Source organism: Canis aureus, chromosome X, assembly GCF_053574225.1.
Source record: "Canis aureus isolate CA01 chromosome X, VMU_Caureus_v.1.0, whole genome shotgun sequence".
Classification (NCBI taxonomy): domain Eukaryota; kingdom Metazoa; phylum Chordata; class Mammalia; order Carnivora; family Canidae; genus Canis; species Canis aureus.
In genome coordinates this window covers 14595932-14619613 of record NC_135649.1, presented here as the reverse complement: position 1 = coordinate 14619613, position 23682 = coordinate 14595932, and the positions used below count along the sequence as shown (strand labels likewise).

At 43.3% G+C, this 23682-nt stretch overlaps 1 protein-coding gene across 3 annotated transcripts in view; it reads right to left on the bottom strand.

Annotated features, from left to right (window-relative positions):
* FGF13 (fibroblast growth factor 13) overlaps positions 1-23682 on the bottom strand; it is a 502053-nt gene that overhangs the window by 414421 nt on the left and 63950 nt on the right. The gene's annotated exons all lie outside the window — the stretch shown is intronic.

The window sequence follows — 23682 nt, the reverse complement described above, 5'->3', positions numbered from 1 at the left end:
GTCTGTCCATACAGTGGAATATTATTCAGCCATAAAAAGGACGAGATCCTGAAATATACTATAATAGGAATGAGCCTTGAAAACATCAGGAACCTCAAAATCATTATGCTAAGTGATAGAAGCCAGCCACAAAAGTCCACATTCTCTATGATTCCAGAACAGGGAAATCTGTAGAGATAGCAAGAATATTGGTGATTTGCTTAGGGCTGGAGGGAGCATGGACAGGGGGATAGAGGCATGATAGCTGAAGGGTTGGGGGCTTCTTTCTGGGGTGATAAGAATGTTCTGAAATAGATCATAGGCAACTTATGAAATACATCCTAATAGTGCTGAGGCCAGTTGGGAGCCACTGCAGCAGTCCAGGTGGAAAGAGTCAAGAGCATGGGACAGGAAGAAGTGAGAAACTATTCTCAGACCCAGATTCAGAGGAAGATGAGGATCCCTTGAGAACCGGGGACCGGGACAGGAATGCAGCACAGTGGTAAAGAGCATAGACTTTATCATCACCCAGCCTGGGCTTTCCATCTGCCTCAGCCACTTTTTGCTGTTTGACCTTGGGCAAGTCACTAAACCTCTCTGAGCCTCAGTTTCCCAGCTAGAGATGGAAGAAATGGTAGTATCTGCCTCATAGAGTCATGGTAAGTATTTGACGATGAAAAATGCATTAATATCAGTTTTTGAGGACCTTTCCTGAGGTCTGTGAATTGAAAGAAACATTCTAAACACAGGACCTGGCTGAAAAGTGAAGTGGCCACTGGCCACCAGCAGGTAGAGGGTTTATAAAGGAGGAAGAAGAGGTACTGAGAACAAACCTCACAACTCAAGGTCTGGCCAGGGGTCACATTCCCAAAGGCAGGCTTCTGAGAAATAAATGGATAAATGAGAGCTTTAGGAAAAAAATGTATTAATGTCAGGTAAATTGCCTAACACATGGAAGGTCCTCAATAAATATCAACCACCATGATCAACTATCATTATCGTTATTCAGAAATGCCTTTGACCAAATGGGAAGAACAACGTGGGGGGCAGGGGGTTAAGTTCAGAGGGCCTGGTATCTGGTGAGGCCAAGACTAGGGCTTCTTGTCATTACATTTGAGATACATATTAGCTGATGTGACTTCACTGCTCAAAATACTTCTTACACTGGGTTTCCAAAAAGAACAGTGAAACTTAATAGGCGGGCTATTAGTAAGGAATACCCTCTGAGAAATGTGGTCTTTGGCATACCCAAGGGTAACCAGGGACATTGGGCAACATTGGACTGCTTAACCCTAAATTGAGCTTGGCCATTTCCTGCCTGCCTGACAAAAGGAGAATGCGCACTCCAAAGTGCACATAAGCACACCAACTCACATTCCTTGTATGATTGTTTAATTCAGAGGCCAGCAAATTACAGCTCCGAAACCAAATCCAGCTGCCACCTGTTTTGTAAATAAAGTTTTACTGTAACACAGACATGGCTGTGTGTTTCTGCATGATCTATGGCTTTTGTCATACTACGATGGCAGAGTTCAATAGTTGCAACAGAGACTGTATGGCCCACAAAAGCCTCAAATATGTTATGTAGTCCTTTACAGAAAAAGGAAAAAGTTTGTCCAACCCTGGTTTAAATTATATTGAGCATGCTACTATGTCCTGTATGATTCTCATTTTTTTTTCGACCTTTTCCCATTTTAAACTCCGATTCTTTACCGCGTTTTACCAAGTTTCATCATTTACATTATTAATATCAACATTGTTTTCCAGTGGGATTCCCTATCTGGCCATACTAAACAAGTCTCAGGTACAAAAGGCACTGGACTCAGGGCTGCCGGACACTTTTCTGTTTCTAAAGATTTATTTATTTATTTTAGGGTGAGGCAGAAGGGCAGAGGGAGAGAGACAGAGAAGCAGACTCCCCACTGAGTACAGAGCCTGGTATAGTGCTTGAACCCAGGTCCCTGAGATCATGACCTGAGCCGAAGGCAGGCACTTAACTGACTGAGGCACCCAGGTGCCTCAGGTTGCTGGACACTTTAAAAAATAAAATCTGTTGGTGATTCATTCATTCTTTAACCTGCAACTGCCACTATCTGGCCTGCATAGATCGTGAGGTGCCCCATGCAGAAGAGACAGGGCAGTATGGGGAAGAGGCAGGGCACAGGGAACCAAGAGGCCGAAATTGTAATCCTGGCCTTCCCACTAACTTGCTGAGTGACTCAAGGAAAACTGCTTTCCCTTTCTGGGCCACATAGTCCCCCTCTGAACCCTTATGGTCCCTCCCAGCTTCATGACTCCAGCTCCAAACTCTATACAGTATAAAGGACTCTAGTTCACCTTCATGACATCTATCAAATAGTGAAGATCCAATAAGTTTGAGCATATTAAGCAGTTAGCACCGTGTGGGGTCCAATAGTAAGCACCCCATAAACAAGAGGCCCAATAGTAAGCACCCCATAAACAAGAGCAATTACTATCACAATAACTAAATATGGATTTTTTATTTACTAAATATTTAAAAGACATCATCTTTTTAGAATAGAGCACATGATTTTACATTCTAATACTTTAGAATAAAAAAATACTTTAGAATACATTACAGGCTGGTTTGACTACAAAAAAATTTTATGAAAGAATCTAAATTTATAGAAGAGCTAGAAGATGATTAGTTCCATTACAAAAGGACTTTTTCCTCTATCCAATAATTCATCAGGTTTCACTTCAAGTTTCCTGCAAAAAGTAAACTTCCTTTAAGTAAATAGGAGTTGCTGTATGAATATGTGATTTTCATTCAATTCTTCAAATTCCCTTCCATTGTGTAAACCAAGATGGCTTGCTTCATACACATCAAGGGGAAACACTATGCTGGCTTCTGTTGGCAATCACAGGCAGGATTCCAGAAGTAATGGGAGTGACACAGCATGGGAATGCTAATCCTGTATGTTTGTTAACTGGAGCTAAGGCAAATCTTTGCCTCTAATCTAAGATCTGTGACTGAGTCATCATCCTAAAACACATCCCTCCCCTGTGTGTGACAGCGCCCTCCAGCCAACGGAGCACATTCTAGACCCAGAGGCACCCGAAAGCTGCCCTTGTAACTCCACAGAGGCACTCAAGACTGATTACCCATTTGTCCGATTACTCTACCAAGCCATGCAGAAGTTTGGTGACTTACCCAGGGCCATTCTGCATGCCTGCCGCAGCAGTGGTGTTCAAAATCCAGGGCTACCACTCACAATACCTGCGATATGGATTCGTTTAAGTCCAGTGCTGTAAACTTCTAAAGAAAAGGTTGGGCTTTGCTTGTAGGAGCCCAGGTTTTGTAATTTCCTGCTGACTAGGGTCTTACGGCCTCTGTACTTTCAAACTTGTAGGGGCGGATGGAGAATCAGTCTTCACAGATGGAATGGGAGCATGAGATCATCGATTTGGGCCTCCAAGATGTTTATCCTCATTATGCTTTCTGGTAGCTGATTTAAATATTTTAATAAATCAGTTTTATTGGGTTGGGCTCAGAGAATATGTGAACAAAGACACAACTTCTAAGATCTACTTAGGACTCCAAATTTACCAATGAAAATATGTGAAAGCGGCTATATAGAGTTAAAATGGGCCTTCAATCTACAAATGGATTTTAAGTTCATCATAGCCAAGTGTGAAGGAGGCTGGATGTGCCACTGCAAGCACTGCTCTGAAGGACAGGAAGGAGACCATGGAGACCAAGAAGAAGCTGGAGGGGAAACAGCAAGAGTCCCTGAGAGCTACTCTGTAAAATCACTATTGTACCCGCTGAACAGATGCAGAACTCAAGCCTTGGGATATTTCCAGAAGGCTTTGGAAGCTTATAAATTATCCTTTGTACACAGGCCATGTTATTTTCTCATCGTTATTTTACTTTTAATATGTATCAGCCCCTGAGGATATGAAAGTGATTAAGATGCAGTCCTACCCCTAAGGAGTACACAGTAGAGAGAGGAGGAGGGGTGTGGACAAGTATATTGACAAGGATAACACAGTATTATCTACAGAGGCACATGCTAGGCACTACCATAAGGGGCTCCAGGCTCCTTGGAGTGGTACTTATAGATGGTATTTTATAATATCTAAAATTATGGTTGTAGGGGGAAACCATATCATAACGTGCCCCTCTAAGATGAGTTTCGTTGCAACAAAAGCAACTGGTTATTTGTCATGAATGCATTACATACAAGCAACCTCGTAAAAAGCCAAGGCAACAAAATAAACTAGGCCCCGCAGATGGAAAGTAATCAGAAAGCCTTAGGCCATCGATAAAATATGCTGATCATGAAATATTTATCCTTCACTGCAGAAAAGAGAAGGATCAGGTTATGAAAGCTGGCCTCTCAGGCCATCTGCCAGGGCTAAGTCTGCATCTCCCTGAATCTTGGGAAGGAGAGTTTAAAATAAACATTTATAGAATTAACTAAAGAATGGAAGAAGGATGGAGGGAGGAAAGACAGAAAAGGAGACGTGAGAGGGATGATTTTTGCCTTTGATGTCACCTTTCCTTTTCTGGGGGTTCTAGCACATGGGAATGATGAGGGCTCCCTTGGGAATGGATATTCAGTATCTCAAAATCTATAAAATATAAATGCCCACAAAGATACTGAATAGAAGGAGGAAGAAGGGGAAGAGGGAAGAGGGAAGAAGGAAGAAGGAAGACAAGACGATGGTAAAGAAAAGGAAGAGGAGAAGAGGGAGCCATAGTTTGTTGAATATCTAGTATCATCTCATTTAACTAATGAAAACACTCGGGGATCCCTGGGTGGCTCAGCGGTTTGGCACCTGCCTTCGGCCCAGGGCGTGATCCTGGAAACCCGAGATCGAGTCCCGCATCAGGCTCCTTGCATGGAGCCTGCTTCTCCCTCTGCCTGTGTCTCTGCCTCTCTCTCTCTGTCTCTCCGTGTCTCTCATGAATGAATAAATTAAAAAATATTAAAAAAAAAACACTGATCAAGTGGTAGAGAAATGTGGATTCAAGTTTTGGCTTTGCCACTTCCTAGCTAGTCCCTCTGGACCTCAGTTTTTACATCTGTAAAATTAAATAACAATCCCTGTCCTAACCATCTAGAAGACTGTGAAAGTCAAATGAGATGTTCCAAGTGAATGAATGGGCCATAGAAACTCTAAAGTCTTGTCAAACATTAGTAATACTTTTTACTCCCAATAGGGAACACTATTTAACTGTGACATAAAATAATGTACCTTCTCAAGTTCCCTTTGAGTTCCAGATCTGAGAAAGGTACAGTTTTGCTGTTTCCACATCAAATAAGGCACAGGAAACCATGTACGAAAATATATTCTGGAGGTCAACAGCCACAAACCTACAGAGTTCTGGTCACTGGAAGTTCTATGCTATGGACAGTCTGGTCAATGCTCTAGTTGGGCTTCTGATGAGACCCTCATGCCATATAACCCTGGCTCTGCCTGGGCAGCTGACACAGAAAAATGTCATATCTGACAAGCTCAGAGACAAGGCACAGATGAAAGACATGGAATGGATTCAGCTTTAAGAACATGCCAATACAGACCATAGTCAACACTTCGTTTTTATCATTCTTTTGCTCTTACAGAAGCCACACCAAGTCATGATAGAAAAAATGAGAATATAAATATGAAAAATAGAATCAAGTAAACAAAGTCATAACTGCACTACCTACATATAGCCATGGATAATACCTTTGAACATGTATTTTCAGATCTCATTTCATGCATATAAACATGGATCTTTAAGATTACAATGATACATGGTAATCTTTTTTAAAAGTAAGGATATTTTATTACAAAAATAGATGGGTTTTATAAAAAGAAGACTATTAGATAATAAACACAAGGAAAAAATGGGATAATATGGTGTGGAAACCACAATGTTTTCTAGTTTTTATTCTCTTGACAGCTGTTAGAAGTAGGTCCTGTGGTATCTGTCTTCACTCTGGGAGAAGGGACCAGCTCATTAGTGTTTATTAACAACCAGCCCAGCAAGGAAAAAGCTCCCAGCTGTCAACACATGTCAAGTGCATTCAATACCAACAAAAGTACTCTTCACTTCAATACCAAGAAAAGGGTGAGAATCGTAAGATATAAGCCAGGGCACCTGCAGTGTTTTTGGATGATGGTGACAAAGATAAAGAGTGAGGATGAAAAAAGAATGTATGGGAAGGAAAGTGGAGAAGAAGACAAAACCATGCCTCAGATGTGATTCTCTTCGAGAAACTGAAGACTTTCTGAGTGATTATTAAGAGCACAGGCTCTGAGCTCAGATAGACATGATTTGGCACTTGAGCTAAGCCACTCACTTGTGGTGTGAGCAGGGACAGGTCACTTCCCCTTTCTGAGCACCCATTTCCTCACATATGATACAGGAATGTGTAACAACTGTAACTGCCCTCACAGGGTTACAGAGAGTCTCAAATGAAACAAAGCATATGAAGTGCTTAGAACAGAGCCTGGGGCTTAGTGAGAGAATGACAATGGTAGCTTGTCTTGCAGAAGTCCTCACAGCTCAGCCAGGGAGTCCTCAAGTACATAAAGCTGGAAACAACTTGGGAATCATGGAGTCTAACCCCTCCTTTCTCAGAGAAGAACACTAAGGCCCAAGGAGGGGAAGACAATTTACCAATGACACACATCTATTTGCAACTAATTCAGTAAACACCTAGTAAACATTTGGGCCAAACATTATTCTAGAACTTTCGGAGGGGGAGGGGGCAGTCACAAAATATGTCTTGTAGGTGAAAATGCTTACAATCTGTGCAGGATACTTTGATCTCTCCATGCCTCAGTTTCCTCATCTAAAAGGTGGGGGCAATAATTATACCTACTTCAAAGGGTTAACTGAGTGAATACATGTCAAGAGCTAAAAGCTTAGAACACTGCCTGGAACATAAGCTATATACATTTTTATATGAATAGGTGAGGCATATCTATTTTTAGCATTTTAATATATTGTAAATTGGGAATATATGTGTACATGTATTTGTGTGGGTATATATGTGTATACATATATTAAGTCATTTATTTGTATATTATATGTATATTTGGAAGACTCGAGTGAGGTAAAGGCCGTCTTCCCATATCGTCGGTTGTTCTGTTTTCTTTATTCTTGGCAAGCAGAGCAGAGGAGGCGTAGAGTACTCCACAGCAATGTTTCAGGGTCCGGGTGCTTGCTGTGTGTCTGCTGAGAGACAAGTGTGGTGGCAGTGGTGGCAGTCCTCCTGAACTACCACACTAGCTAAGTGCCCGGAGGCCCCGTGTTCCAGCAGAAGCTTCCTGATTCCCCACCTCCCTAAATGCGAAAGCAGCAGTGGCTCCCTTTGGTGGGCCAGCTCAGGGGTGGTATCCTGGGTATCCTTCCAGGAGTTCCAGCCTTCAGCAACCCCCCCCCCATCTCAGCGATTTTTGTAAGCACCTAATTAAAACACCTGCCTAAAACAGCAAGAGCACCTTTTGTTGCCCTCAGACGAATGCTGATTGCTACAAATGGGTTAGACCTCAAAAAAAGGCAGAGATGGAGTGGAGAGAGAAAGTAACCCACCCCAGCTAGTGGGACCAGCCTGAGCATGGGGCACAGCAGGAATGGGCAGGATGCAGTCCGGGGAGCATAAGAAGTTACCTCCTGCCAGAGCAGAAAGAGATGAAGGTTTGCTTTCTGGGGACTCATGCCACAAAATGAACCCCATGATCTTGTTATCAGTTATCAGAGAGGACTGAGAGCAACTGTATGCCACCCCCATGAGGCAAGGCTGGGCAACTAGTGCCATCACCAGCCTCAAAAGCCCCCTTTGAAAAAAAAAAGATTTCACAGAATGGTAGTTGCCAGGGGCAGGGGGATGGGAAAAATGGGGTGATGCAGGTCAAAGGACACAAATCTTGAGGTATAGAAAAGTTCTGAAGATGGAACGCACAGCATGGTAACAATAGTTAACGATGCAGTATCATATACTTGGAAGTTGCTAAGAGTGGGTCTTCAGCATTTTTGCCACACACACAAAAAAACAGGTTACCTATGTTGACTATGTGGGCTGATTGATGTGCTAATTATCTTGATCTTGGTAATCACTGTTCACTTTAATCGTATACAATTGTATTTGTCAGTTATTCTTCAAAAAAGTTTTTTTAAAACAAAAAGTTCTCTATCACTACTAGGGAAAGGAAAATCTGGAGATATATAGTTATGGTGTCGTACTCCAAAGATTAAAGATGTTTAGAGCAGGAGGGAACTGAACCCGCCTAACAATGAACAATTTTATTGCTTCTAAACGGAAATTTTTGATTAAAGTATATCAATATTAACTCTATTTTATAGGATTCCAGTATCTCTGCCAAGACAGCCTGTCGCAGTGCCACAGAAAAATCTCCCCGATGAAACTGTTACAGTTTATGAATGCTATCTATTTCTAGAAAAAAAATTCTGCTATGTGTCATAAATGGGGAAAGTTTACATAAGAGAAACAAAACAGAACACCCAAAACGAGCAGTACATTTAAAATAAAATGCTTCAGTACTACCGAAAGTGAGCGCAAGAGCTAGCTAATACATTTTCCCCATTCTAAATTCCTCAGACATGAAGCATTTGCCAATCTTCAGCTTATACCTGACATATTAAATTTTAATCACTAAACTGCTAGATGAACACTCCTACTCGTGCCAGCTTCTTCTACATGACAAATAATGCATGTGAGTGGTAATGTGGCAGAAACATTGCAAAGTTTTATGCCATGACCTTTTAGTAGTAGAAATGATGATAAATTCTAAGACCAATAAAAACTGAAGCCGGGCAGCCTGGGTGGCTCAGCGGTTTGGCACTGCCTTCGGCCCAGGGTGTGATCCTGGAGACCAGGGATCGAGTCCCACGTCGGGCTCCCTGCGTGGAGCCTGCTTCTCCCTCTGCCTGTGTCTCTGCCTCTCTCTCTCTGTGTGTGTCTCTCATGAATAAATAAATAAAATCTTAAAAAAAAAACGGAAGCCATATTTCTGTGATACCAAAAAGAATACCAATCTCTATCTAGTTCTCGGGAGATAGAAAAGCACAAGCTATAGAGTGAAATAATTATGGGGTTGAGTCCTGGTTCCAAGGCTTATTAGATCTCAAGCAAGTGTCTTAGTTTACTTGAGCCTTGATTTTCTCATCTGTAAAATGGGGATTATGGTACACCTACTTTAGAGGGCTGTTAGGATATTTAATAAAGTAGTATTTATAAAACTCTTCACTTAGTGCACGACACAAAGTAAGCTCTCAATCAGAACTAATCACGAAGTTAACCTGCCTTGTTATAATAATGGCTTTGAAATAATAATATGCATATCATACAATTCACTCATTTAAAGTATGCAATATAATTATTTTTGTATTAATTCAGAGTTGGACAATCATCACCATAGTCTAATTTTAAAATATTCTTGTTACCCCAAAAAGAAGCCTTTTACCCATGAGCAGCCAATATACTGCCTTTTTAATCTTGCCAAAGATTGCTAAGAACTTGGGCCCTGGAGCCAGTCACAACTGAGCTGAAGTCCAAGCTCTACCACCTGCTTACTGTGTGATCCTCAGCAAGTTACTAACCCTTACTGGGCCTCAGTTTCTTCACTGTAAAAGGGAGGTGATAGTAGTACCTACCCTATATGCCAGCTGTGAAGATCTGGTGAGACAATGCATACATAGGACCAGCCAATGGCTGGCCCACCAATGAGCACCTTTCAATTCATTCTGCTTAATTTTCTCTTCCCCTTCTTCACCTGTTTTTCCTGATCATTCCATTAAAACACATCCCCAGGGTCTAGAATAATGCTTTTGCACAGTAAGCACAATAAGTATTTCATGAACTCAACACTTAATCATATGGCAGTTGTGTATATGTGCACACATGCATGGAAGTACACGTGTGTGTTTCTTTTCATTTAGACAAGATCCTATTCCAGAAAAAAAAAACTGCAAATGATTTATTGAATATCAGTAAAATAGTATGAAAGCAAAAGAAAGTGTTCACATCTAAGGCCAACTACAGGCAAGCACATCCAAGGGCTGTGTCCATCAACACTGCTCCAAATGATCATAATCACAGTCTAAACTCAGCTACAGAGACCACATGGAATGAACTCACACTCTAGAGATCCAGACCAAGTCATCATCCCCCTCACCGTGAGCCCTTCTCACATCTTTCAAGTATATGAACCTACACCTGCCATAGTCTCCTACAGCTTCCAGAAGGTTCTTAGCAAAGGCTCACAAAGCTAGTAGGTTATGAAGCTGTGATTCAAAGCCAGGCCACCTCACTCCAGAGTCTATGTTCTCTTGGCTACTTCCCACAGCTTCCTTATTAGAATCATTCATATTTTTTTAGGAATCCAAAAAAAAAAAAATTCTGCTTGCTTTCTTCGTGTCTTCTACAATGGTGGCAGGTAACGTGAATGCTATTTCCAACCAGGTTGGGGGTTGACTATACTTGGCTTATTATATTTGAAATACCTGGTTAAATTGTAATAAATAACCTCCTTACTCTAGAAGAAGAGTCCATTCACAATTCCTTCCACTGGGTGAGAATCCCTTTTAATGTGTGGCATGAGCATCAGCATGACCGAGTAGAAAGAGTGTTGGAGTGGGAGTCAGATGACAGGGGCACTAACAGCTTGCCTTGGCCAAGTGCCTGTGCTACTCTAAATCTCCATTTCCTCTTCCTGGGAAGTGAGGGGGACTGAACCAGGGATGACTAAGGCCCCTTCCAGCTCTAATAGTCTCTGATTCGCTGATGTCCCTAGGCAAAGAAAAACTGACTCCAGATTCTCTTAACACCCACTTAATTTAAATAATTAATGTCTTTACAGCCTTTGATGGCGAGTCATCAAGTGATTTAATCATGAACTCCTCAGAAAAGAGCAGAGAGTTCAGGTCTCCATCCCAGGCCTCAGGGCCTGGATCACTGGAAGCTGGCTCACTAAAGGGAATGAAAGGAAATTCATGGGCACAGAGAGAATGACTTTTGTGCAGAATGATTTGCCTTGGAGAGTCCAACTTGTTTTACCCTGAAGTGAATCAACTATATTAAGAGAAAAAAAAGGAACTGGATCTGCTTTAGAAAACACAGTTACACAATTATCGGGGCACCTGGCTGGCTCAGTTGGCGTAGCGTGCAACTCTTGATCTTAGGGTTTAAGTTCAAGTCCCATGTTGGGTGTAGAGATTACTTAAAAATAAAATCTTTAAAGAAAACACAATTATCTAAAATCTAGACGTATAGTAATATTATATTAACAATCCAGGGCAGTCTGGAAGAATAAATAAATAAAATCTAAATGTACAAGATGGATGTATCACGGGCAACTGCTCACACGACGAAGAACACGGGCTTGTAGTTCAACACACTTGGATGGAATCAAATCCTGGCTTAGAAAATTAAATGTGAGGTATATGAGCTTGAACCAGTTCTATTCAACAATTGTACATTTATTGGGTACTGACCAGATGCCAGGTCCTGGGTCAGGGGATCCACTGATTAAACTCCGTCTAATCAGTCCCTATCCACAAGGACCTCATTGTCTCATGAGTGAGACAGACACTTAACAGGAAGCCTTCCTGGAAGAGGTGACATCTGAGCAAAGATTTGAACTTGCTTACCCACATTCGCAGCTGTTTCCTCATCTGTTCAATGGGGGAATGAAGTCAGCCTCACACAACTGATGTGAGTGGTCAATGAGGCAATCAGTGGAGAAACAAAACACAATAAAAATCTATAACAATAGTACCCATGATGTTTTCTCAATCTTATGCAAAGCATGACCTATACAATTTGCTTCTTTTTATATTATTTCTTGTCTGTCTCATCCCACTAAAATGCCCTACATGAGGACAGAGATCTCTGTTTGGTTCTTAATATATTATCTCCAGAACTTAGGATAGTGCTTTACTTAGAGTAAGTGCTCATCAGATAGTTCTGGAAGGAAGGAAGGAAGAAAGGAAGGAAGGAAGGAAGGAAGGAAGGAAGGAAGGAAGGAAGGAAGGAAGGAAGGAAGGAAGAGAGGAGAGAGGGAGTGAGAGAGGGAGAGAGAGAGGGAAGAAGTTCATTCAGGAAACTTTACTATTTTTAGCAAATTCCATAAAAAACGATCTAAGTTAAAAAGCGTGTGTGTTCTACATCTTTGAGTTAAATCTCTAAGTTCTCCCTCCCAACCATAAGAGCTTTTTTATGGATTCCTGGAGGTACCACAAGGAGTAAGTAGTTGCATATGCCAGCCTGGAGCTCAGTGGTGCATCAACCTGAAAACTCCAAACCACAACAGCCATCTCAAACTTAATGAGTCCCAAACTGAACTCTTGCCTTTTTCCCAGACCTGTTCCTTTCAGCCTTCCCCCCAACTCAGTACACCTATTCTTCACATGGCTACCTCCTTCTCATCCTTCCAGTCTATTGAAAATTCTGTTAGTTGACTACTTAAAATCTATTATCTTTCCTTCTTACTGTCAAAACCCCCATTCTATTCTGGCCACATGTCAAGCTAAAAAACAGTAGGACCTAGACTCCTTTGCAAATGTCAGGTAAATGACAGTTTTGGGTGGGCTTCCAAGGATTGCTCTTCAAAGGACTGACTTAGCTGGGAAGCAGACCCTTTTGCCTCCTCTCTTCCTCTTTCTTCTTGACCTCTTGGACTAAGAAATGACTTTATGGAAGCCCCATCCTAAATCCAGAGGACCTAAAAGCGAGCTAGAAGGTATCTGTGTCCTCATAACATCATGGAACTACTCTATCTACCTCCTGGAATGCACACCTCCAGATTTCTTACATGTGAGAGAAACATATTTAAGCTATTATTTTGAGAAGTTTCTGTTATCTGGTATTAAATGACTTTTCTGATATAAGTTCTCAGCTCAAATATTACTTTGTTCCTTTCATAACATTTCTTAATATTTTTTATGTAATTGTTTATTTCTTTATGGTTTTGTTATTGTTGTTTGTCTGCCTTCCCAACTAGAATGTCAGCTCTATGACTATGGAGACTGTTTTTTGGCTTACCATCTCCTAGCATGTGCCTAGAATAAAAGAGGCTTAATAAATATTTTTCAAATAAATGATTCAAGTAGCTTAAATATGGTATGATATACAGTGAGTGCACCAGATCTACTCCCATTTTGAAAAATGAGGAGCTTTTAACCCAATGAGTAATGTATAGATTGCCAGGATCACTTTGTTAACACCATTCAACAAAAGTTCATTGAGCACCCACTGGGTTCCGAGCCCTATGCCAAGGACTAAAGAGAAGTGTTTCCCAAATATTCATTTCATAGCACTTCATGCAAAAACTATCTCAACAGCAAGTTAGCAAAAGCAACCAGACTCTGATCATGGGCTACTCTGAAATTTTAACAAGGAAGATATGGTGAATGATTATTGCTCATTTTCATTAAAAATGTACAAGTTCCAAAATTTGGATGCTCATATTGTGGCATTAAGATTAATACCCTTAATTTATTTCGCTCATTTCTAACATATTTTTTCCATTGGTATTCTTCCTCCTAGATCAAGAAAATACAGTAACAAATATTTCTCATTTATCCCAAAAGACCAACTTGTTTTGGGTAATTAATATATGACAGACTATAATAATTCCATTGTGGATTTGTCTATTCTAGTGGTTGAATTCTTCCCATGAATATTGTTTGGGCATTTTCTTGAATCTTTAAAAACACATGAATATTAATATAAAAATGGCAAATGCCCCTTCTCCTTACAAACCTAAAAGCTGATTTTAATGGGCTTTCAGCGGCAGCAACCTAAAGGAATACTGGAAGCTGTTCTGGGGGTTGAATGCTTTTTGCTTCTAGTTGGTAAAGAAAGGAAAACCAAGGAGTGGGAAAAAGTTCCATTTTGTACTGTGTCTGGTTAACCAGGAAGAGAGAAAAGAACACCAGGGGGCATGTTAGTAAGGACAGGAAAGGCCAAATTGAAGAACATACAGCAGGAGGGAGAACAGTACAGAGTGACCATGTTCCGTCTCCACCATGGCAACCACCTGATTACTGATGGTTAGACTGCCCTGGAGACTGCTAATGAGAAAGCAAAGTAGACCATTTCCCTTCCCAAGATGAGATATGTTACCAAATTAGACATTAGAAATAGCTACAGTATGAGATGAGGACTAGTCAAGCTATAAGGTCTACTGAAGCGGAGCACCTATATAACAATAACAATAACAATAGCCACCATCCCTGAGGATGTGTGATGTGCCTGATACTGTGCTAAGAACCTTGTAGGTATAACCATTTAGAATGTAAAGAAGAAAACAAACAAACAAACAAAAAAGAGGCACCAGAGACCATTTAGCTCAGTGGTTCTCAACTGGAAAAGGTTTGGGTCCCCTGGGGACATTTGGCAGTGTCTGAAGACATTTCTAGTTGTTACAACTGGGGAGAGGGTCAGCGGATGCTACTGGTGTCTTAGTGGATAGAACTCAGGGATGCCACTGGGTATCCTACAATGTGCAGTACAATCCCACACAACAAAGAATTATCCAGTCCAAAATGTCAATGTTTGGGAAATCCAGATTGAGCTCTACCCCTTATGGTACAGAGGAGATCAAAGTCCAGAAGGAATGTGTCTTATCCATAGCCATTCTCTTTTTTAAAGATTTTGAGAGAGAGAGAGAGAGAGAGCGCGAGCTGAGCAGGGAGAGGGGAAGAGAAGGAAGGAGAGGGAAAGGGAAAGAATCTCAAGTAGACTCCGCAATAAGCATGAGCTCAATGTGGGGTTCAAACTCACAACCCTGAGATCATGACCTGAACTGAAACCATGAATAGGACGCTTAACCGACTGAGCCACCCAGGTGCCTCTGTCCACAGTCATTCTTATCTATATATCTATTTATCTATCCATTCGTCTATTGGCCATAGTTAAAAATTTCATTTGAATAAAGGGCCCTGCTACTTTGAAAAGTGTGAAAACCACTGCTCTACCCCCAGATATATTTTCAGAGAAGCTGAAGTAGGTGCTTTTATTTTCCAAGAAGCCCATTACTATCCAGAAAAACATACAATCTTCCAAGTTAAGTCCTCTTAGTATCATTTTTTAGATGAGAAGTACAGCCATAATGAGAGCAGAGAGAGCCACTCCCCTACCCCCCAACTCACACACTACATCCCACGGATGCCTGAGGTCATACCTTCCTGCTGCTCAGGACACAGACAACAAGCTTCCTGCCCTCCCTCAATCACTGCCCACTTGGTTGCTCAATGAAGCATCCCCTTTCCTGCTTTCTCATGCAGTCAACCCTCTTCATATCATCTCCTTGGTATAAGGCACTAAGCTGGGGCCGGGAGCAAAGGATCAAGGAAATTTAGAGGAAAAACAAGGCACAGTCCAGGTCCTCTAGGGGCTCCCAGGTTCACAGGGGATGGGGGAGGCAATGAACCATTTGCTACCCGGTAAACTGGGATAAGAGTCTCCGGAAGCTACACAGTGCTGTGAGAGGCCACAGGAGGAAAGGAGTACATTTGGCATCTGGGAGAATCAGAGAAGACTTCCTGGAGGAAGTATCCTGCATGGCCAGAGGCAAGCAGCAGAGCGTTTCTTTACAGAAGTACATGTGCGAGGAACCTGGGAGAATCAACCCACAAAGGAGGAGATAGGCAGCAAAGGAACCTGCATCCAACTCTAGTTTTAGGGCTTTTGATATTTAAGTAAAACAAAAGACTCTTTCGGAAACCCCCAACATACCCCGTATTCAATGATTTATAGCCTCTACTGCCAACAAAATAAAACCAAACTCTTTGCCTTGGCATCCAATGCCCTTCAATGCCTAGCTTAAGCCACACGTCCCGCTACAGGAAGCTGCTAAGGGATCCAAACTGGTCTGCTCCTTACCGCTAGAACTGCCTGGGGAGCTTCTCTCTACTCCCCCTCCCCACCAGCCTTTGCTAGTACCCAAAGCTCTCCTGCCAAAGCACCCATGGCCTTGCCCACCTTTCACAGCAGCAGCTGGAACTCTGCCCGCTAATAAGGAGTTACTCCTTGCACTCATTGCAACCATGAGAATGAGTGGTGATCAGTAAACAACATCTTCATTTACTGAATACTAACCACGTGCTATGCACTTACTTTACTTAATCCTTCTGAGGATGTGCTGTTCTCATCCTCATCTTGCAGCTGGAGAAACCGAGACGCAAAGAGGTGACGCGAGGTGCCCAAGGTCACACAGCTAATGAGTGGCTGGACGGGGAGCCAAGCCTAGTTCCAGTAGGCCCCATGGCCCTACTCCCCTCCAGCAACCCAAGCAGTGTCCCTAGGGCCTACCTGCTCTGTGACACCTTCCTTGAACCCCCAGCCTCTGAGCTACCCTGTTCTTCTGAACTCTGAAGCACACAGGGTCTGCAACTCTTGTAGTCCATGCTGCCTTAGCTATGGACTGAAATCAGCACTCTTAGTAACAACAGCAGACATTGAAACAGTGCTTATATGTGGCAGCAACCCTTTGAGTGGCTTAACATAGGGTGCTCATTTAATCCTGCCAACAACCCTATTACTATTGCCACAAAGAGGTGAAGACAATATCCCAAGGCCCTGGGATAGTAAAGTGCTCAAGTGAGGATTTTAATTTAGGCAGTCTAGGTCCCATAGTCTCCCTAATCCCTGTATTTCCCTCTTGTATACTAACTCCTCTCATCTCATAACAGCCTTATGAGACAGGGACCATCCTCGCCATGTTTACAGATGAGGACATTGAGGTTCAGAGATGTTAAGTAACTCACTTGAGGTCACACAGCCAATAGGAAAGAATCTGGGATTGGAATCCAATCCAGAGTCCATGCTCTTGACCACCACACTGTACGCGTAACCCTAATGAGCCCTAATGAGTTCTTTTCATCTCCCAGCTATATCCCTTATTAAATCATCCCCAAATACAGCAAGTTCTAGCCAAAGAAAAAGTATTTGTGGTTTTTGAGGTAGGTTGCTCTAGGAGGCTCCCCACCAGGAGGTCTGTCCTGACCTCCGAACATGCCCCAAGGGCAGCTGCAGAGCCTGGGCCTCCCTAAGCCCCTGCCTCCCCAGCCCTAGATTACAGTCAGGCCCAAGCTGACAACCAGGTTCACTACTGTAATACAGATGACTAATGAAGGCAGAGGAGGTGGGAGAAATGACAAGCATATTACTCATTTTTAAATCACAAATGTACAATTATAACCTTACTCACTAATAATTTCAGGTGGCACTCTTCTGACAAGTAAGGATGACTCTATATCTAATAGTACCGTTTTATAGTAGTGAGTGGTATGGGGAGAAGCATATAATCATTTATTGTTGTTTTTATTTCCCCCAAGGGCCGCCAATGTTACAATTCTGACATCACTATAATTTATTGCATTTCCTTCTATTCCTCATCCATACGGCCTGTCACAGAATGAGCTACCAATTTTCATCCTCCATGAAAAGATTGGACAGGATTTTAAGTGTTTGGAGTGTTTTCTTGAGACCAGCGCCTCTGTGCTGTTTGTGAAATAAGAAAGAGCATGAGTCTGTATTTTGGGAGATCTGGATTCCAGAAGTGACTCTGTCACCACCTGTGTGATCGTAAGCAAGGCAGTTTCCACTCTAGGTGGCTGTAATGGTACCCAGGATTTGTTTTAATCAAGCGTGGTAAGACACACAGACATGGAAGTGACTGTCATGAAGGAAATTCATTACAGTACTCACAATCCCCTTGAAGCAGGATGCACGCCCTTCCAGCAGGGCCACATGGGAAAGAACTGGGGCCAGCCAGGAGGCAGAGGGAATGAGAAGAAAATGTGAGCAAGAGCCTTGATTGTGCTTTCCTTGGGAAGGGACAGGTGACGTGAGGTAAGCAGATTTAGTTTGGGCTACCTTTTAATCATCTCAGCAGGCTCTGGGGCAGAAAGGCTCCTGTAGTTGTCTGGTACCTTGCCCTAGAGTAATTAGGGCAGGTGAATAATCTTCGGAGTGTGAAAGCCCCCTATGGACGGTGGTTGGGGGTATGAGCTCTGAACTGATTGCTTGGCATGAGAAAGGCACACTGGAAGGCAACTTGCTTACTATCTCCAGGAAGTGATGACCTTGGAACAGCAGTGCCTCGGAGGTCAGCAAGTCCCCAAGATGTCAAAGCACCAGAACAGAGGAAATAGAAAGCATGCTTGATAAAGGGCCTCAGTCCCCTTCTCTATAACATGGGATAGCCAAGAGTTGAGTGGAGTTGGTGTGGAGTCCATACCTTATCTATAAATGCGAGCTTCTCCATGACCTCCCAAAGCCATGTGCAAGTTGAGCTGCTGGGTAGAAATCATAGGAAGGCAGATATTGATTCAAGAACTTGCTCCAAGCATGTTTTCACCTCTACCACTCCACAGGCACCACATCTGTGAGGATCGCCAATGATCTCCCCATAGCCCAATCCAATAGGCAATTCTCTATGACACTTGAGACACTTGGGTACATGGAAACTATACCCAGTACTCTCTTGATTCCCATTTTTCCTCTTTGGCTACCCCTCCTCAAGCTCCTCTAAAGAATGTTTAGATTCATAATAGCCTTCTCAAAAGTAACACGGTCACACTGGAATTCGTGACTCCCACCCAAACTTAATTGCCCCAGATGAGAACCACTGCCCTAAACCAGTCACTTCTCAAACAACTCTACCTAAATCCAAGCCACCTTCAGCTTTCACCTGGGATAGGCAACATTCCTGCAACCACGTCCTCCTTCCTAAGTTTACTCTCGAAAGAACAGCCACTGATCCTTTCAAAATAAGTCAAATCATGGCATTGTTTGCTCAAAATCTTTTTTTTTTTTTCAAAATCTTCTTAAGGCTTGCAGTCGCATTTTTCTTAAATGCTGGCATCCTCATCATGGCTTACAAAGCCCTATATGATCAGGCCCTTGCCCACCTCTCCTGACCCTCTTCCCCTTGCTCACCACACCATGGCCCCCTTGCTGGTCCTCAAGCACAGCAAGCAGATCTTGAGCAGAGACCCTTTAGACCCACTCTTCTCTTTGCAGACAGGCTCTTCTGCAGTTGTTCAGATGGCTCACCTACTATATGTAGGTCTCAACTTAAATGTCACCTCCTTGAGGAGGCCTTTCCCAGCTAAAACAGCACCCTAGTCACTATCCCCTTCTCTTCTTTTGCCTTCAAGGCATTTATTACCACCCACCATTAGATCCTTGTCTTACATGGGAGTAGTGAGTTTCAGTTCCATGCCACCCTACAGAATTACTCAAACAAGCCAATCACCTCTTCCCAGAGTCAGGGCACTCCTACTCTCTTGATGCTGCAAACTCTGTGTTCCACAGTCCCTGGCTGCTCACTCTGTTCACAGGTGCAACTCCTGCGTGGCACTGCATGGAGGGCGGTGGCCCACTGCCCTGGGCCGTGAGTATATGTAACTAATAAAATGTCATCCATCTCATCTGTCCAGTGGCAGATATTGTGTTGGACCACACCCATAACCCTATGGCACGAATCTCTCCCTCACCAATGGGGCAAATTAGGAGACAATTCAAACAGTGTATAAACGAACAAAGAAATCTCTTCACTGTGGTACACCCGAATGACCCAGTCACTTAAACTTCTGGCTCTTGGTTTCAGCTCAGGTCATGATCTCAGAGTCCTGGGATAGAGCTCTGTGTTGGGTTCCCCACTTATCAGGGAGTCAGCTTTCCTTCTCTATCCCCTTCTGCCGCTCCCCTGCTCATTCTCTCTCTCTCTCTCTCTCTCTCTCTCTCTCTCTCTCTCTCTCTCTTTCAAAGAAATAAATCTTTACAGAAAAATAAAAAATAAAAATAAATCTCTTCATGCTAAATCCCATCAGATGGAAACTGAGCTATTAATTCCTCTGAGTCTTTTCTTCCCCAGGACAAACATCACTCAGTGCCTCCAAAACCACACAGGCCTTGACTTCAAGACTGTCCACCCTCACACACTACTCAAGAAGTCTAGATCCTATGTGCCTTGCAGTGTAGAGCTTACGACTAAGCATAGGCACTTCCTGCCACAAGTGGGCTAGCTACCAAAATGTAAACATCATAGCTCCAAAGTTGATACCATTTCTGGAGTCAAATCAGAGCCCCTCAGCTTCCACTCACTCTGGCCAGTTGTTGTCTCGGTTTGCTCATCTGAAGAATGGGAATAACAGCAAGACACTCACAAGGTTTTTGTGAGGCTCGACCGAAAGCATGTTCGTCTGGTGTCTGGCCCAGAGTTGGTGCTCATTAAACACTTGCTGTTTTGCTATTTTACCACGATCAAGTCAGACAAGACAAATGGTACACAGGAGTGAACAGGGGCCGGGGGTGGAGGGTGGGCAAGAGTGAGTTGAGGATGAGCACAGGCGGCCTGGGGTTCCAAATGAACTCTCTGTGGAGAGGTTGCTACTGCTAACTCTCATTCCAGCTGCATGGACAGTGAACTGTCTTCAGGTTTTAAAACAAATTTCAACAACCAAAACCAGATAATCTGTTTTATGCTTCTCTCCATGATACAGAAAAAAACCCTTTTAGCTTTTTTCCCCCCAAAATCATGAAGCCAAAATGGTATGACATGGAACAAGGATTCAACCAACTGAAATCCATTATGGGAGCGAGGTGGGGCAAGTCACAGAAATAGATAGTGCCACACATCTGACTTCAGGGGTATTTTTAAGTATCCTTAGAAACAGCCTCCCTGTGGGAAGATTCATATTTAGGACTGATTATTTCATAAATGTCTTCAATCTGATCCAGGGGAAATAAAACTGTTGTCACTAACACCAGTAAATTTTTCTTTGGCATGAAAATGATGTTCGGGTTTATTTTCAGCTTACAGAATTATGGATTTTGTAGTGTTCCACCTGCCATTCATTTAAAAAATAATTAGTTAAGAATGAAAACTATTTTTTCCCCTTGGGGAAACTCCAATATAATCTGGAAAACATCCTATGTTTGTGATGTAGCTCCACAGAGTTGAATGTCTTAGTTTTTATGAGCAGTAAGCTGCATCAATTAAAACGAATGGAAAGAGCAAAAGATTGTGACTCTAGTTATATTACAAACAGCACTTCAAATGACCCATAGCCCTTAGCCGAATCCTAAGTAAATCAATGAAGCAAATGTGGGCTGGGCACCTATTCAGTGCCAGGTCTCATGTGTGGCCTCGGAAAGGGGAAGTCCAGCAGGTGGAAAGGACCAGGGTAGACAGTAGCAATTGGTCCAAGTGCTAGGACCAGTCCTGGCTGCTGTGGTCTAGTCCATGTCCACCTCCTCCAGCTCACTTACCTGCATATCTCATGTGTCCCTCTGGCCCCTGCTACTAGTGCCAGGGATCTCTCATCTGCTCGGGTGATGGTGCTTAACACACAAGCCACTGGTTGACCTTGAGCAAGTCACTTCACACCTTTGAGCTTCCATCTGCTCACATGTCAAATGGGGACACTCAGTGCACCTAAACCTCATACGGCGGGGTGCGCTTCGGCAGGCAGCAATGGCTGGAACACAGCCGAATTCGTTTGCTTACATACTGTCTATGGCAGGTTTTTGAACTACGAGGCAGAGTTGCATAGTTGGGACAGAGTGGCCCACAAAGCCTAAAATATTTACTATCTGGCCCCTTACAGAAGACGTTTGCAGATCCTTGCCCAGAATGTCCTCTCCTTCCTTCTAATTAATCCCATTCATGTTTCAAAATTCAGGTCGAGTCCTCTTCTCTGGGAAACCTTTCTAGACCTCTTACCCCACCAAGGACATTGGAGTCTTCCTCTAATATGTACCCCTACCCCCACTCTGCACTCAGTTCATGACCCTATGAAGCACTAATCACACTGGGTTGGAATTATGTGTCAGAAACTCAAGACAGTGACCTCCTTGTGGGCAAGGGCTATGGCTCTTTCATCTATGGACCCTGACCACCCAGCACGCAGGGCTTGACCCAGAAAGGGTACTAAATAAATCCTGATGGAATGAACGAGCTTGGCTATGCTGCATCTGCAATGTCACGCAAAGCTACACCACCCCCTACTCAACAACTGCCATGGCACTTGTTGAAGTCAAGGTCATGGCCCATCAGTAAGAATAAGGACCACTTGAGGAAACTATTCTCCAACAACCAAGTGTGGCCAAAGAGACATCATCAGGAGAGTCCAACCTGCCCCTGCTGCTTGCAGAGAAGGTTCATCCACCAGGCCTGCAGCCCTAAAGGCTCTTTTCAGCTCTGAGCACAGCTTACCCAGAGGTTTGTTGGCTGAGCCACATTGCAAGCTGTTGGGTTCTCTTGCCTCTCCAAAGGGCTTACCTACTTCACTCCAGCTCCCTATACCTTGCTTTGGCCAATCACCCACCAGTTGCGCCACACCCACCATGTCTCAAGTACTATCTCCTAGAGGTATGCTAGCATGTCCATGGGCCTGATTTTTTACCTTGACATTTTCTTCTTAGGTACTAATCTTAATATCAGGGATAGGGCACAGTGCCACAGAAAAAAAGCACTGGACTTGGAGTCAGAAGACCCAGGTGTTACTGCTGGCTCCCCCTACTTCCTTTTTTTTTAAAGATTTTATTTATTTATTCATGAGAGACACAGAGAGAGAGAGAGAGAAGCAGAGACACAGGCAGAGAGAGAAGCAGGCTCCATGCAGGGAGCCCGACGTGGGACTCGATCCTGGATCTCCAGGATCACGCCCTGGGCTGAAGGTGGCGCTAAACTGCTGGGCCACCTGGGCTGCCCCTCCCCCTACTTTCTAACTGTGAGAACCTTGGGCAGCTCAGGCATTAGCTTCCTTATATATAATTTGAAGACAATAATGGTACCAGATCAGAGGAAGTGAGGAGACCAGAGGAGTGAAAATGCTCTTCACTCCAGGAAGTACTAATTCTCAAATGATAGGAACATGGCCTCTCTCCCCGGAAGACATTTTAGAGTCATCTGAGGGGCTTTTTCAAACCATGTCCAGCTCTGGAGGGATCTGGAACATGGCCTTCTTCTCTTGACATTCAGAGCTGTGGTGAAGCACCTTGGCCCACTGGAAGGGTGTTGTCACTCAAGGGTCTGGGGCAAGAAGAAGGTTGAATGGGACCACTGTGCTGCTGGACAGGTGGAAGTGGACATGACTGTCAGTGCTGAAGAAAAGGCCAAGAAGGCATGGGGTTCCAGTGATGTTTCCCTAACGTTTTCATGTCATGGCATCTACACATAATGCCCACCTTACTTAGCATGCCGGGGCAAACAGCTGAGGCTACTAGCTACCACAGGCAACCCAGACCCCTACTTCTCACCATTACGAGGGCTGAAGGGAACACATTGAACATACTTTAAATCATTTTTTCAGCACACCCTTAGGAAGCTGTGCTCGAGCAAGAGCTGGTAACTTCAAGATATATGACCACCTTTCAGGAGCAAGTAAACCTGCCCCAAGACCAGTGTTAGGTATATGCCTGTAATAATTTCCCCAGTGACCCTTAGCACATCAGAAGGAGTCAAAACCGTGTCTCACCATTTTAAAATGGTTGCCATTTGTGTCACTGCTTTTCACTTTGGTCTGGGACTAGAGGTCACCTTAGGAGCAGCCCTGCTTTGAGGGTGCTTCTTGGCCCTGTATCCCAAGTCCACCTCTCTCTCTATCTCTAAATAGTTCCTCAGCCTGGACTCACAGGCATGCACTACCTTCACTTGGGTTCCAGCCTCTTCTCAGTCAGAAAACACAATCGGCTTCAAGAGCTC